Source organism: Aquarana catesbeiana, linkage group LG04 (genome assembly GCF_042186555.1).
Source record: "Aquarana catesbeiana isolate 2022-GZ linkage group LG04, ASM4218655v1, whole genome shotgun sequence".
NCBI classification, from domain to species: domain Eukaryota; kingdom Metazoa; phylum Chordata; class Amphibia; order Anura; family Ranidae; genus Aquarana; species Aquarana catesbeiana.
In genome coordinates this window covers 400,033,658-400,049,533 of record NC_133327.1, presented here as the reverse complement: position 1 = coordinate 400,049,533, position 15,876 = coordinate 400,033,658, and the positions used below count along the sequence as shown (strand labels likewise).

Below are 15,876 nucleotides of genomic sequence, written 5' to 3'. Positions count from 1 at the left end.
CTTCTCCTTTAACCATTTCCCGCCCGGTATGAATGACGGTCGGGAAGTGGTTCAGTTATCCTGACTGGGTGTCATATGACGTCCAGCAGGATAACAAGGCAGCGCGTGCACGCAGGGGCATGCAGCACGGTGATCGTTGGTGTGGTGTGTCTGACACAACGCATCTCTGATCTTGGTAAAAAGCCTCTGACGTAGGCTTTTTACCAAGATCAGACGTAGGCTCTTTACCACGTGATCAGCTGTGTCCAAAGACAGCTGATCACAGTGTAAATAGGAAGAGCCGTTTATCGGCTTTTCCTCCACTCACACTGACAGACGCGAGTAGAGGAGAGACAATCGGCTGCTCTCCCGACAGGAGGGTCTGTGCTGATTGTCAGTGCGCCCCCCCCCAGGATGCCCACCCAGGACCACCAGGGATACCAACCAATGCCCAATAGGGATGGCACTCAGTGCCCATCAGTGATGCCTGCCAGTGCCTCCTGATCAGTGCTACCTTACAGTGCCCACCAGTGTCACCCATCAGTACCCACCAGTGCCACTTATCAGTGCCCATCAGTGCTGCCTATGAGTGCCCATCAGTGCCACCTATCAGTGCCCATCAGTGCTGCATATCAGTTCCACCTATCAGTGCTGCATATAAGTGTCCCATCATCAGTGCCACCTCATCAGTGCCAATCAGTACTGCCTCATCAGTGCCCGTCAGTGCAGCCTCATCAGTGAAGGAGAAAACTTATGTATTTACAACGTTTTATAACAGAAACAAAAAAAGGGTTCTTTTTTCAAAATGTTCTTTTTTTTTTTTTATTTGTAGCGCAAAAAATAAAAACCCCAATGGTGATCAAATGGCACCAAAAGAAAGCTCTATTTGTGGGGAAAAAAATGACAAAAACCTTATTTCTTTGGGTACAGTGTTGAATGACCGTGCAATTGTCATTCAAAATGCAATAGCGCAGATAGCTGAAAATTTGTCTGGGCAGAAAGGGGGGAAGTGCCCGGTATTGAAGTGGTTAAGCTGGCCCGATTCACACACTTGAGGTGGATCAAGACAATCATTCCCACTGAGCTATTGTGTTCTGATGGCGGGGGGGGGGGGGGGGGGGGGGCGGCGGCTTACCCACCATCAGAACACACTGATCAGTGAAGCTGGCTATAGCTGGCGGTGCTGATTGAGCAGCATTTATCCAACTGGGTGGCTGTCCAGAAGTTGATTGGTAGGTGCCTATACATGGATAGAAAGAAGAGAGGTCATGAAGAAAGGTAACAGAACAGTTCATGAAACACTGTTTCTAGGTTGTGGTGTAAAATAAGATACTGCAATACACCGTATGCATTAAAGCCATTCCTTCAGTGGCTTCTGACCCAGCTTTGTAGAAATATAAAGAGGGTTCCTCCCCATATCCCTCTTGTATGCAATAGTAAAAAGTCTACTGGACAGTACAAAATGTGGACCAGTCATTAAAGAAGAACTTAATTTTGCCCCCCCCCCCCCCCCTTTAGCTTTTTTGCTGGGTAATCCACAAAAAACATACTCACTCACCCAGCAATCAAGTGGTGTACTACAGGAATCTGCCTCACTGGGTTTGCACATCAAGTCCCATACCATCATGTTCATCTGTGATGTTATTGGGAGCTGGCTTTTTCTTCTGGGCTCTTACAGCCAGCCCTCTGACAACACGCGTGCATCATCAGTGGGGCAGCTGCAAATACCAGGAAAAGGCAGGTGGTGGCTCACTGAAGATGCAGCATGACGTATACACAGTAACACACCTTGCAGCTAGGGCTGCAACCAATGATTATTTTCATAATCTATTAGTTGGCCGATTATTGTTTCGATTAATCAATTAATAACCTTAAAATAAGTGTGGTGTATAATTTAGTTAATATGTAAAGTTTAAAAAAAGGCAATTTATTCTTAAACATCTATATGCAGTGGTAAATATAAATGACCAACTATATGGTTAGAGAGTAAAATCTCTAATCCACTCTGAGAATAACAGACAGAAGAGATATACTGTATATACTATTAGAGGAGATATACTGTATATACTATTAGAGGAGATATACTATTAGAAGAGATATACTGTATATACTATTAGAGAAGATATACTGTATATACTATTATTAGGAGATATACTATATATACTATTAGAGGAGATATACTGTATAAACTATTAGAGGAGATATACTGTATATACTATTAGAGGGGATATACTGTATATACTATTAGAGGGGATATACTGTATATTCTATTAGAGGAGATATACTGTATATACTATTAGAAGAGATATACTGTATATACTATTAGAGGGGATATACTGTATATACTATTAGAGGGGATATACTGTATATTCTATTAGAGGAGATATACTGTATATACTATTAGAAGAGATATACTGTATATACTATTAGAGAATATATTCTATTGTGGAGCCGATCCCTCCCTCAGTAAATGTCGGTGCTGCAGCCTGAGGGAGAGACTGATCACTGAAGTGGATGAGAGCGCAGCAGGAGTACTTCTGACGGTGGTACACAGGCGAGCCGTCCTATGCACATACAGTGACACTTTACACAGGCTACTCTGGAAGGTGCAATCCCCAGACTTCCTGCTGTGTGCTTTCGATCATCATCATCAATATGTTGATCACAGCAGGTGCTCTATGACTCTCTCTGTGTCACATGGCTGTTGGATGCTGACACTGTTATGGCTGTGCTGTTATAGTCTGTAACACACAGTACAGCCATGAGTTAACAAAGTCAGCACCCAACAGCAATGTGACACTGTGACAGAGCGATAGTGCACCTGCTGTGCTGTGATCAACATAATGATGATAATCACAAGCACACAGCGAGATGCTACTTTACACTTGTGTTTGGGTGTTCATATAAACACACAGCTGAGCTGCATTTTTACCACCCCCAAACCACTCCCCTTTAAGAAGCTTTCACCCATGCATTCCATTTAGCTCCGTTTGAGTTTTCCATGCAGACCCGTTTGAAAGCTCCATGTTACATAGTTACATAGTAGATGAGGTTGAAAAAGACATAAGTCCATCAAGTACAACCTATCTGTGTGATTATATTACAGTAGGTCTAGGGAGTCCGGATGTAAATAGATTTGTGTGCGTTTATACCTGCCTACCTCTGTGTCCATTCAGGTTCAAAAGAAAAATTGAAAAGGACTGTGTGTTTCTCGTTGTAATAGATTGCGTTTATTTTTCCAGGGTTAAATGTGACAGATCAGAGGTAACCTAGGCTATAAGAAGATTGCCAAGACCCTGAAACTGAGCTGCAGCAGGCTGGCCAAGACCATACAGCGGTTTAACAGGATAGGTTCCACTCAGAACAGGCCTCAGCGTCATATTCAGAGGTTGTCTTTTGAAAATATACGTATGAGTGCTGCCAGCATTGCTGCAGAGGTTGAAGGGGTGGGGGATCAGCCTGTCAGTGCTCAGACCATACGCCACACGCTGCATCAAATTGGTCTGCAGGGCTGTCGTGCCAGAAGGAAGCCTCTTCTAAAGGTGATGCACAAGAAAGCCCACAAACAGTTTGCTGAAGACAAGCAGATTAAGGACATGGATTACTAGAACCATGTCCTGTGGTCTGATGAGATCAAGATAAGCTTATTTGGTTCAAATGGTGTCAAGCGTGTGTGGTGGCAACCAGGTGAGGAGTACAAAGACAAGTGTGTCTTGCCTACAGTCAAGCATGGTGGTGGGAGTGTCATGGTCTGGGGCTGCATGAGTGCTGCCGGCACTGGGGAGCTACAGTTCATTGAGGGAACCATGAATGCCAACATGTACTGTGACATACTGAAGCAGAGCATGATCCCATCCCTTCGGAGACTGGGCCGCAAGGCAGTATTCCAACATAACGACCCCAAACACACCTCCAAAACGACCACTGCCTTGCTAAAGAAGCTGAGGGTAAAGGTAATGGACTGGCCAAGCATGTCTCCAGACCAAAAACTTATTGAGCATCTGTGGGGCATCCTCAAACGGAAGGTGATGTCGTCATGGAGGAGTGGAAGAGGACTCCAGTGACAAACTGTGAAGCTCGTGGTGAACTCCGTGCCCAAGTGGGTTAAGGCAGTGCTTTGGGCCCAATTTGGACATTTTCACTTAGGGGTGTACTCTCTTTTGTTGCCAGCAGTTTAGACATTATTGGCTGTGTGTTGAGTTATTTTGAGGGGACAGCAAATTTACACTGTTATACAAGCTGTACATTCACTACTTTATATTGTAGCAAAGTGTCATTTCTTCAGTGCTGTCACATGACAAGATAGAAGAAAAGATAGAAGAAAAGATTTACAAAAATGTGAGGGGTGTACTCACTTTTGTGAAATACTGTAGATAGATAGATAGATAGATAGATAGATAGATAGATAGATAGATAGATAGATATACTATTAGTAGGAACACATTTAAAGTGAAACTTCACTCTCTCAGGCAACACTGTCTATTTTCAATCCATATGCTGCTAGCATTAGTAAATAGATAGGCAAGTATATCATGTTTACTTGTTTTAAACTGTTTTGTTTTACATTTCTTCAGTTACTTCCTCGTTTTCCATGTCTAGGCAAATGATGTCATACATCTCAGGAGTCTTCAGGAGGGGAGAAGGGGTTTTCTCACCTATGCCCACCCTCCTGCGTACATGCCTGAGCTAAGAGCAGATGGATCCCAGGGAAGTAAATACTACATGAATCATCTGCCCCTACTCAAGATGGCCATGGCAGAAATGTTAGGGGTGTTTTTCAACATGATTTCTGAGCAAAATAAAGCATGGGGACATGGGTGGGTGGGTGGCTGAGTTTGCTTTGGAGATTAAAAATGAAATAATGTTTTTGGTTTGTGGTGCTCAGATGCAGTGAAGTTCCTCTTTAACAAATCATGGGACATTTGGAGGAACTCAGATTTAACTCTTGTGGAAATGGTTACCTCTCAGCGTGTGTAAATAAGACTTCAATGGGTGAAAGACAACGAAGAAAACACTGGTTGTTTAATTGTTCCACTACCAAACAGATGATGTCTAGGTATACAATGAGATCATTTCTGTACATATGGATTTTCCCCTATGCAGTTACCTTCTTTTCAATAAACAAAGATTAGGGGGAAAAAAAAGGTAAATTTCAATAAAGGAGGCTAGGAATGAGATAGCAGGAGGTGGCTGGGGCGGGTGAAGGTCTGATCAACCAACCATATATCTTTTGCCCCTCTTTTCCCACTGTGGAGCACCATCGGATCTTTGTTATAATTGACCACTATACAACCATAAATAACAAAAAGAAACCAAACCACAATTTGCTAAAGAAAACTTTTTGTGCAACAATTTGCATAAAAAAAGTAGGGGTGAATGAAATAATCAAAGACAAACTCAACAGATACAATGCAACAATATGATTCAAAAAGACATGAACACCTTGCACGCTTAGGCCTACCGAGTTAAAGTATTGAAAACAACTATTTCTGGAACAGATGGTTACTGGGCATAGAATATGCAATGTATTATTTTGTTATGCACAAGCAAACGCTGATTCATTGTGACAAACTGACACTAATAGCTCCATTTTCCTTTGAAGAATAATGGAACAAGCCCATTAGTTTTTCAGATGGAGGGTTCAGTTGCTGCTGCTGTTCTTACAGAAGACAGACTCTGGCATGGGATAGTTCAAGAAGAACTCCAGGCAAATATAAGACAAACATTAATGAAGCTCTGTAATCATGAATGCATCCTTAATAAAGATCTTCACCCTTCTGAGACCAGCTTACCTTGTGTTCATAAGTCTGTGCGTTCGATTACAAGTGGGTTGCGGCGTCTTTGTCGGCGGTTCTCGCTTGCTGTTGCAGGTAGGGTTCAAACCTTTTTGTTCATATGCAATGTTACCATTGGATATGTTTCCTATACCTGCAAACTTAGATTTGCAGGCTCGCTCTGCCTTGCTTGTCATCCTATCCACAAACATACGATTCGTTCGTAGATCCAAGCCTCTGAGCCATTGTCGGTCATTGTCTCTGATATCACTCAATACAGGCTTCATTTTCTCATAGGATTCACTGTCTATGGGGTTGCCGTCTCATCCATTTGGAGATCAGCATGTATTATTTGCATGGGTTCTGTGTCTGATTGAGGTGGTAATTAGACCCACATGGGGCCTTGTCTGCACTTTGATTAGCCTGGGGGGCTGGGTGGTTGGTATGTGTTCAGTTTTAGAAGTAAGGTGTGGTATACATGCTGCAACCGATTTGTATTGGATACACTTCATACATCTTACAACCGATTTGTATCAGTGCCATCTCTTTACAACCGATTCATATTGCATACCTGCTACAATCCGATTCAAACCTAGTCGCATCGGCAGCACAACGGTTCGCATCGGATGCATCCCGCTCACTGATTCTTATTAGTCCCTGTTGTACCCCACAAATGGTTCATTTTTTTTTTATGTAATTTTCTACTGACTGTTTCATATTGCTTTCAATATATTAAGGAAGGATATTGCTTTTCAACTCCAAACCTAGTCGCACAAGCGGCACAACGGTTCACGTCACGAGTATCCCACACACCACTACGTAACAGTCCCTATAACAAATCTACGATTCGTTACGTATGCCACTTCGTAGTTCCTTCCTACATATACAATTTCTGCTATCCTTTTCTTTTTCACCTATCAGTAGGTGACCTTTCTTGCAATCGCTGCAAGATACGCATCTCATGATAACTCCTTGCAATCGCTGCAAAAAACATGCATCTCAGTACAAACTCCTTGCAATTGCTGCAAATACACGCATCTCAGCATATACCCATTTTGCAATCACCGCAAGAACACGCATCTCATCATAGCTCCTTGCAATCGCTGCAAGACACGCATCTCATCATAACTCCTTGCATTTGCTGCAAAAAACACGCATCTCGGCATATACCCATTTTGCAATCTCTGTAAAATATGCATATCAGTACAAACTCCTTGCAATTGCTACAAATACATGCATCTTACCATTTACTCGTATACAATCACTGCAAAACATGCATCTCAGTATAAACTCCTTGCAATCGCTGCAAAACATGCATCTCAGCATTTACCCATTTTTGCAATCACTGCAAAACACGCATCTCAGTATATACTCCTTGCAATCGCTGCAAAAATACGCATCTCAGCATATACCCATTTGCAATCGCTGCAAACATGCATCTCAACATATACTCCTTGCAATCGCTGCAAGCACACTCAGTGGTGCTCATACAGCCCGCTTCATTTTTTAGTGGCACTTAATCGGTCACTCTTCTCCAGTGGCATTCATACGAGCCACTCATCGTTTTCGTCTATCTTTTCTCCCTCAGGTCAGTCGAGTTCAGGTTCCATCCAGTACCAGGTTGGACGTTATTTCCCAGGCAAAAAAAGGGAGAAAAAAAAAAAAAGCTATGTTTGCATCTTCACCAGGGCCAGTCGCATACAAGGGGGACACATAAAAAAGAAAAAAAAAAAAAGTAAAGAAATCTTGTTGCACTCATGTCACCCCTACTGCAGGTGTTCCCGGTCGACCGAGTTTCGATCATAACCAGGACCTCGCTACTAGAGCATCAGTCAGTGCCTAGTTCATGGGCTTTTCTATCACATCATTCTGCAGCACCCTTTCACTATACCGTTACTTCACATACATCATTGGACGTGATCTCCAGGCGTTAGTTCTGTCACATATGTCTATACATGACACTCTGTTTTCGAAGGGCGACCCTTCACCTCGCAGACAAGGTCGCTTAACAGTAGACTTGCTGGCAGTGCAAGTGTTAGCAGGCCGAGCACACGTCACCCCCTACAGACCGCAACATTCCTACGTTGGCCGTATCAGACTTCTACTTCTCGCCCCAGTACGCCCTGGGGTTCTGGTCTTCAGGTTTGTGCTTGCCACAGACAGGCACCCGAGCTATCGGTTATCTGGCCAGTCACCTCCTGGCCCACCTCGGTCGCCACGCACTCTTCTGAGTTTTCTAAATTTCCACTCAACATAAGTTCTGCACAACAGAACTCTGTCAGCTCCTGTCTATGCCTATCATTCCTTTTTCTGTACTTCTTCCTTTTTCCTCTCTGAGTTTTCTCTTTACCACTCCGCTCTCTATCCTATGGCTATGACTCCTCTTAAATATGAGCACCCAGCCCCCTTTTTGTCTTCTGGCAGCGAGGACTTCACACCCGCTCCTCTGTTACCCCCCCCCCCCCCCCAAGCGGCTCAGAGCGCGGCTGCCTCTTTGGTCTCCCCCTTAGCCGCAACAGTTCGGACATCCAGACCAGAGTCACACCTTTGAAAGTTTGCCCATCCATGGCCCTCCTGAACCTGGTCATGGTCCTGATGACAGCTTCTCGTTCTGCAGGTACACCAGGCTCTGCACCTATCGCCCTCCCCGTTCATCTTGTCCCAACCAGCATCAGGGAGGATATATTGGAGGGCAAAGACGTCAATTGGCATCCCTGCTCATCTCAGTCCATGACTTGGCTGACAACAAATCATACGCCTGGGGGGGATGTCTCAGTGGTTGTCAAGTCAAGAGACCCCAGCCTCAGTCGTAAGCTGTCAGCCACTGAGTTCGCCCTGGCCTTCGGGATGTTCAGAGATGTACTTTGTTCAGCCACCCTCAGCAGGAGGGAGGAGCGGGACTCATACCTTCATGCAGTGACAGATCTTGCTTACAAATATGGAGGTTTTGCCTTCTACGACCATCAGTCATTTTCAGCCAAAGCAGCAGCGAGACTTGCCCAGTTCCAGATAAGCTCTGACTGGAGCCTCACAGACACGGAACTCTTTTGTCGCCACTTCGCCCACAAAGCTAACGGTTTCGCCCAATCCCTCACTTGAACCTGTCACACCAGGCCCAGTGTCACAGGGTTATCCTGCTTATCGAACACCTAGACATACCCACCCCCCCCCTCCCCGGTAGATCTAGACAAGCTAAGAGAGGTCTTCCACAATTTCAATGAACACATAGTGGAAGGCCCAACACATTTCATAAGTTTCTCAGGCATCGTCCTGGATACGCACGCCATGCAGCCTAGCCTGCCTTCTGACAAATTGGCTTGTGTTAGGTTGGTCATTCAGGAGTTTACCCGGTCACAGGAATGTACTAAAAAACAGCTGCAGTCCTTGATGGGCATGCTCAATTTCGCTATGAGAACAATTCCTCAGGGGCGGTCGTTCATCTTAAGGCTCTTAGTCTTTCTTGCCCGAGTGCAGGACCCGACCAAGTCCTCAGACAAGACCCAGCAGGAATAGCAGACTTGGCTATGTGGGACGAGTTCCTCTTCAACTAGAATGACATATCAATGTTTTTCCCTCAGTATCAGCTCAGTTGCCCCAGGTAGTCAGATGCTGCAGCCTCCACTGGCTTTGCTGCAATTTTTGGCCATCACTGGTTTGCCAGACCTTGGCCCCCGGAAATCTGCCAGAGTCCTGGTTTCCCTCGATCTTCGTCATTGTTCGAGCTGGGCCACACGTGGACAGATCAGACAGAGCTCTTCACCACAGACAACCAGGTTACAGCTGACATCATTAATAAGGGTAGATCCAAGTCGCTCCCCGTCATGTCCTTCCTGCGCAGTCTGCTGCAATTGTCACTACATCACCAAATTTAACAGTTACTGTAAGCATATCCCTGGCAAGTGCAATACCGCACTTGATGCACTGTCCCGCTCCAATTTTGTCTCATTCTTCCAGCAGGAACCCGGAGCCGACCCATCATCCACTCCTATCCCACCTTGGTCTCAACTAACAATGGATTGAAGCCACACCTTGCCAATGCAACCCGGCTCATCAACCACTCACTGTCTAGCAACACACTAAAGGCTTATCCCACAGCCTGGAACACCTACCATAGGTTCCTTGCCACTTGTCCCGGAACCACAGTAGATGACGTCACTCATGTCCTAGCCTTTTATATCTTATTGCCACACACAGCTGGTTCTCCCTCATACCCCTATCAGGCTGTACCTGGCCGGTATCCAAGCCACTATGTCCTTTATTTTACGGTCTCCAAAACGCAACAAACCGGACCCGGAGTGGATATAAACTTCTTTCGAACCAGCAACGCCTGGTGCCCAGCAACGATCTTTTGACCGTCTGCTCTTTCAACTACCCAGCCAGCCAGTCTCCAGCCCGTTACTGCCTTTTTCAGGTCAACCCCCTGAGTGAAAATTAGTTTATTAAACATGTTTGGGTCCTACTGGTCAACTTAGGCCTAGACCACGGGCGGTATTCTGGATATTCCTTTGGATCGGCGCAGCCTCAGCCACATCTCAGCATGGAGTACCAGACCATGTGACCAAGAAGCTAGGCAGGTGAAAGTCTGCCTGCTTTACCAGATATATATTCCCTCAAGATGGCCCTTTCTCCAAGCTCACTCAATGAGGTTAGAGGCAATAAAGATACTTCCCTACCTGGTTATTTTTGGCCCCTTTTCTTGCCATACCTACCAGACGACCAAAAGCCACACCTCAGGTCTACTTATGTTGTGAGTCTTGTCGCGTGTTTATGTGATCCACATTTGTCTCGGTCTTAGGGCCACGACCATAAATATATATTACCTTGCATTGCACCACATGCATTTTAGCATAAATAGCAATAATAAAATGCATGTTGTGCGATGCAGAGCGACAGTACGTTTATTGTTTAGCCTTTCTTACTACTTTAAATTATTTTTTTTTTTAAATGCAAGTAGTGCAAGTACAGTACCTTAGGCCAGCCATACACGGTTTAAAATGTTAATAGGTAGGCTGAATGTGCCAAGTTGATGGAACGTTCAAATTTGGGTACGACCAGCCTGCTGGATTCACTTCCGATTATCACAAGGGCCTGCTATAGCCCCCAGCGATAATCACTGTCTTCTCCAGGTGAAGACAGCTCTCCCCGCTACGAGAAGACAATTGCCCGGCCGGAGGGATTCCCCTGTTTGCACGGTCTGTGTTGATGGGGGAATTGTACAACCCGCGGTTGCAGGAAATAAATTCAGACGGTCTATGGGCTGCCTTAATTTGACCTGGTATCATTCTGTTGCTGTTTCTGTACTGCAGAGGTCAGAGAGGAAGAGGGAGAAGTAGCACAATGAGCCTATCAGTTGTGTTGCAGTGCAGGGAGCATATCCATAGAAGGATACAGCTGCTTGTCTTTTCACTATCAAGGGAAGTGTGGGTAGGAGAAAACTTGTAAGTGAAAGTGAAAAGTGTAACATGGAAAGAGCACACAGGGCAGAGCTGTGCCAATCTCAGGACATGATGGACAGAAGGTGGAACAGCCCTTCTACATGTAGTTCATGTATTTAGCTTTTTGCCTGGAGTACAGCCCCCCCCCCCATCAGCAACAATGGGGCATAGTTCCTGCCACTGACAATGCAATGCTATTCCTCTCACTGACACCAATGATTGGGCACTATTCCTCCCACTGACACCAATGAGAGGGCACTATTCCTCCCACTGACACCAATGAGGGGGCACTATTCCTCCCACTGACATCAATGATGCAGCACTATTCCTCCCACTGACATCAATGATGCGGCACTATTCCTCCCACTGACATCAATGATGCGGCACTATTCCTCCCACTGACATCAATGATGCGGCACTATTCCTCCCACTGACATCAATGATGCGGCACTATTCCTCCCACTGACATCAATGATGCGGCACTATTCCTCCCACTGACATCAATGATGCGGCACTATTCCTCCCACTGACATCAATGATGCGGCACTATTCCTCCCACTGACACCAATGATGGGGCACTATTCCTCTCACTGACACTACTGATGGGGCACTATTCCTCTCACTGACACTACTGATGGGGCACTATTCCTATCACTGACACTACTGATGGGGCACTATTCCTCTCACTGACACTACTGATGGGGCACTATTCCTCTCACTGACATCAATGATGGGGCACTATTCCTCCCACTGACATCAATGATGGGGGAACTATTCCTCCCACTGACATCAATGATGGGGCACTATTCCTCCCACTGACACCGATGACGGGGCACTATTCCTCTCACTGACACAGATAATAAAATAAACATGGTAATAAACTGAGTGTATCTAAGGCCTACTTACACTAACTCAGCGCTCTGTTACTATTGAGTTAAAACAGCCAAGTAACCAACAAACAATCAAAATGATAGTTAGCATAAGAAAGCACCCGCTAAAATAACATAAAACTTAATAAACTAATAGTATCTAGTCCAGAAGCATTGAAAAATGCACCCTCCAATACTACAGCAGCTCTCCTATCAATCTGTATCTTGATCGGCATTTAGTGTTAAAAACATATGAGAAACATTTGAATGACACAGGTGGTTAAAAGTTCAGAGAATATATAGTGATCCTAGTTGGTAATAAACAAGATTTTCACCACAATGGGTCATGCTCCCCTAGCGGTTCAAACTCACCAGCAATAGAAAAATCACAAGCCTTAATATAATCAGAGGGATTCAACCAAATGGCAGGAAGGTTAGAGATGCAGATCACTCCACGGATAGTCAGACATAAAAGAAAAACTCCACATAGCGTGATCCTATTTACTTTTTATTGTCACCCCAACCTCCTTAAAATTACACTTACAATTGAAAAAACTTCATTAAGCATGTATATCATATAAGCGTTATCACCCAACCATTAAAGTGAAGATCAGCCAAAGTCTGATGAATCAGCGCCGCTAATCGTTCTAGGTTGTCTCTCTCTGGTGGTAAAACACAAACGTCACTTACGGTCGCCGTGAGGTCACGCACTGACACGTTTCGTCATTACCACTTCGTCTGAGGGAGCGGCGTCCTGACATTTATCGGCCGCCTACCCAGCTGATTATCCCTCCATATGCAAAACCGCTCCACTTTTCAATGGTGCACGCTAGCAGTGGAATTCACATACTCAGAGGACAGCATAACAAAGCTGAAAGGGTGATGGCCCCATATGTTTACAAATGAACTGTGCTAGCAATACATGAATTTAGGTATATGTGAACACGTTAAAGCATAAACATTTCATATTATCTACATTCATGTTAAACAATCGATGAATACATAATCATAAAATTGATGTGATTTTTTTATTTTTCTATTGCTGGCAAGTTTGAACCCCTAGGGGATAGTGGTGAAGATCTTAGTGTACGGTGCATGCTTGATTATTACCAGCTAGGATCACCATATACACCATATAAACTTTTAACGTCCTTGTGTCATTTAAATGTTTCTCATATGTTTTTAACATTTGAATGCCAGTCAAGATACGGACTGACAGGAGCGCTGCTGTAGTATCGGAGGGTGCATTTTTCAATGGTTCTGGACTAGATAATATTTGTTTATTAAATAAATTAAACATACCCCAATAAACTAGTTGTTAAAATTCTTACACTTGCAATTGTAGTTTACAACTTTCAATGCTGCTGCATCCTGCTTTCTCATTGCTGCTTCCCTGAACTTCCAGTCTTCACAGGAAATGGTTAAAAGGGGTTGTAAAGGGGTGTGTGTGTGTGTGTGTGTGTGTGTGTGTGTGTTATTTAAAAAAAACAAAAAAAAAACATGTCATTCTTACCTTCTCTGTGCAAAGGTTTCGCAAAGAGTGGCCCCGATCCTCCTCTTCTGGGGTCCCTTTAGCAGTGTTCTTGACTTCTCCTCTTCTCGAGTGCCCCCATGGAGACCCATTTTCCATGAGGGCACTTATGCAGGCACACTTCCGAGTCCTGCTGCTGCATCCATTGACACAAAACAGCAGGACTCTGCCCCGCCCATCATGTCATTGGATTTGATTGACAGCAGCGGGAGCCAATGGCTCCCACTGCTATCAATATATCCAATGAGGATCCGAGACAGCAGCTGGAGCTGTTGTGCTCGTCCCCATCCTTGGAACAATTGTGTTCAGGTAAGTACAAGGGGGGGGCTCTGGGGGGCTGCTGCACTACAGAAGTTTTTTCACCTTCATGCATAGAGATCCTTTAATAGTGGACAGTGCAGTCTGGAGCTAGTCTATTAGCTTGAAGAGGGTAGGGGGGAGGAGGATGATGCACACAGTGTAGGGAGACCCAATTCTAGCCCTTGCTGCAAGGGTGGCTCCACAGGATGCTGAGAAAGGAGCCACTCTGAAACAGGAAACCTGGGGCAACAGTGATGGCACCAACTTAAAATGGAACATAGGCAAGGATTAACAGATGAAGAAACTGCCTACTCAGCAAGTGATTCATTCAGCTGCTTAAAAAAACTATCAAAAAAATCACTTTCTTGTGAAAGTTTATCAGCAGGACATGAAGTGAATGGAAATCTCACAAAAGGAACCCCTGTTAACAGTAAAAACCTGACAGGGTCTATAACCCTTCTGAACGCTATAAGAAAAAAAAAAAGTTTTCAACTTATTATAAACGAAGGAGTAACAATAATAACTAAAATGTATTTTTACTAGAGAACCCTTGTATAAGACTGGGTTCACACTATTGTGAATCGGATGTGGAGAATCGCAATAGCAGGAGATTTTGACCGGCTATCTATGGAGCCGGTTTACATATCTCCACTGCAGCCCAGCTGTAAATTTGCACAGAAGTCCTTTGCATCTTTTGGTCCATTTCAGATCCAAATTCAGCCAAAAATTTGGGCTGAAATCAGACCTGAAACAGTGAACGGGGACGCATCGGACCTCTTCTGTGAGCCGCATGCGAAGATAGTGTGAACCCACCCTAAAGGCATGGTTAATATGAATGTTTCCTTAGGGGTCAGGCATAGACCATTTTCAAAATATGTATAGAACTTTAAACAGATGGGCCCCATCTAGTTTCTCCAGCTAAGCAGACTGCATAACAAAATGAACTATTTGGACAGAAGTGCTAGTTGAGCTTTAGTGCTGCTTTCCCTCTACAACATTCCACTGCCCATAAAAGACTATAATGAATTTGCTTTGCACACGTTAAAAAAAAAAAAAAATAGTGTAGTTACTTGTCCGTTTACTGAATACGTTGTGTATAGGGACTTGTTTCTACATTCGGAACTGGTCTGCATAAAGGGACATTTGTACTCCATAAAGTCAATAAAATGAACTTTACACTAATAAAAAAAAAAAGACAAATAACATATTAAATGTCACGCATTTTTATTAAGGGTTGCAGCAGAAAGTACTGGCATATATATGCATGCATAAAAATGTCTAATAATTTATTATTAATAATAATAAAACTATAAATGTTGTACAAGCGTCTAATTTTGATGGCAATCGGTAAATAATATAGGCAACCTGCCAGCAACAGAATAATGAGACCAAAGAAATCACTGACCTGTTTTTTAGGCCGCTCTCTCATTGGCTGGACACGCAGACCATCGCTCCGCTGCGGCTTCCTCATTAGGGAATGGGCCAGCAAGAATGCAATGCCATAGAATCAGGTACGTGTTTTATTTAGTGATCCTGTTGTTGATTACAGGAGCACTAGACTGGCATTGGACTTAACTGCTGTAGCAGGATATATACTGTTCCTTATCAAAGGGAGCTTGGCAGGCAGTGAGGGGGTATTATGTAGCCTTGTCCCTGCCTGTTTTAAACCCTTAAAACCCGAACCATAGTGCTGACACCCACCCAAACACAAGTGTACAGTATATGAGGTCTAATGCTTCGTACACACGATCGGACATTCCGACAACAAAATCCATTAATTTTTTTCCGACGGATGTTGGCTCAAACTTGTCTTGCATACACATGGTCACACAAAGTTGGTCGGAAATTCCCATACAACACGTACGACGAGCCAAGAAAAATGATGTTCAATAGACAGTGCTGCTCTTCTGCTTGATTCCGAGCATGAGTGGACCTTTGTGCGTCGGAATTGTGTACACACGATCAGAATTTACGCAAACCGATTTTGT

General features: G+C 44.2%; 1 protein-coding gene across 4 annotated transcripts in view; it reads right to left on the bottom strand.

The window, feature by feature from the left end:
• Positions 1-15,876, bottom strand: part of NCOA7 (nuclear receptor coactivator 7) — a 254,603-nt gene that overhangs the window by 222,325 nt on the left and 16,402 nt on the right. The window lies entirely within an intron of this gene.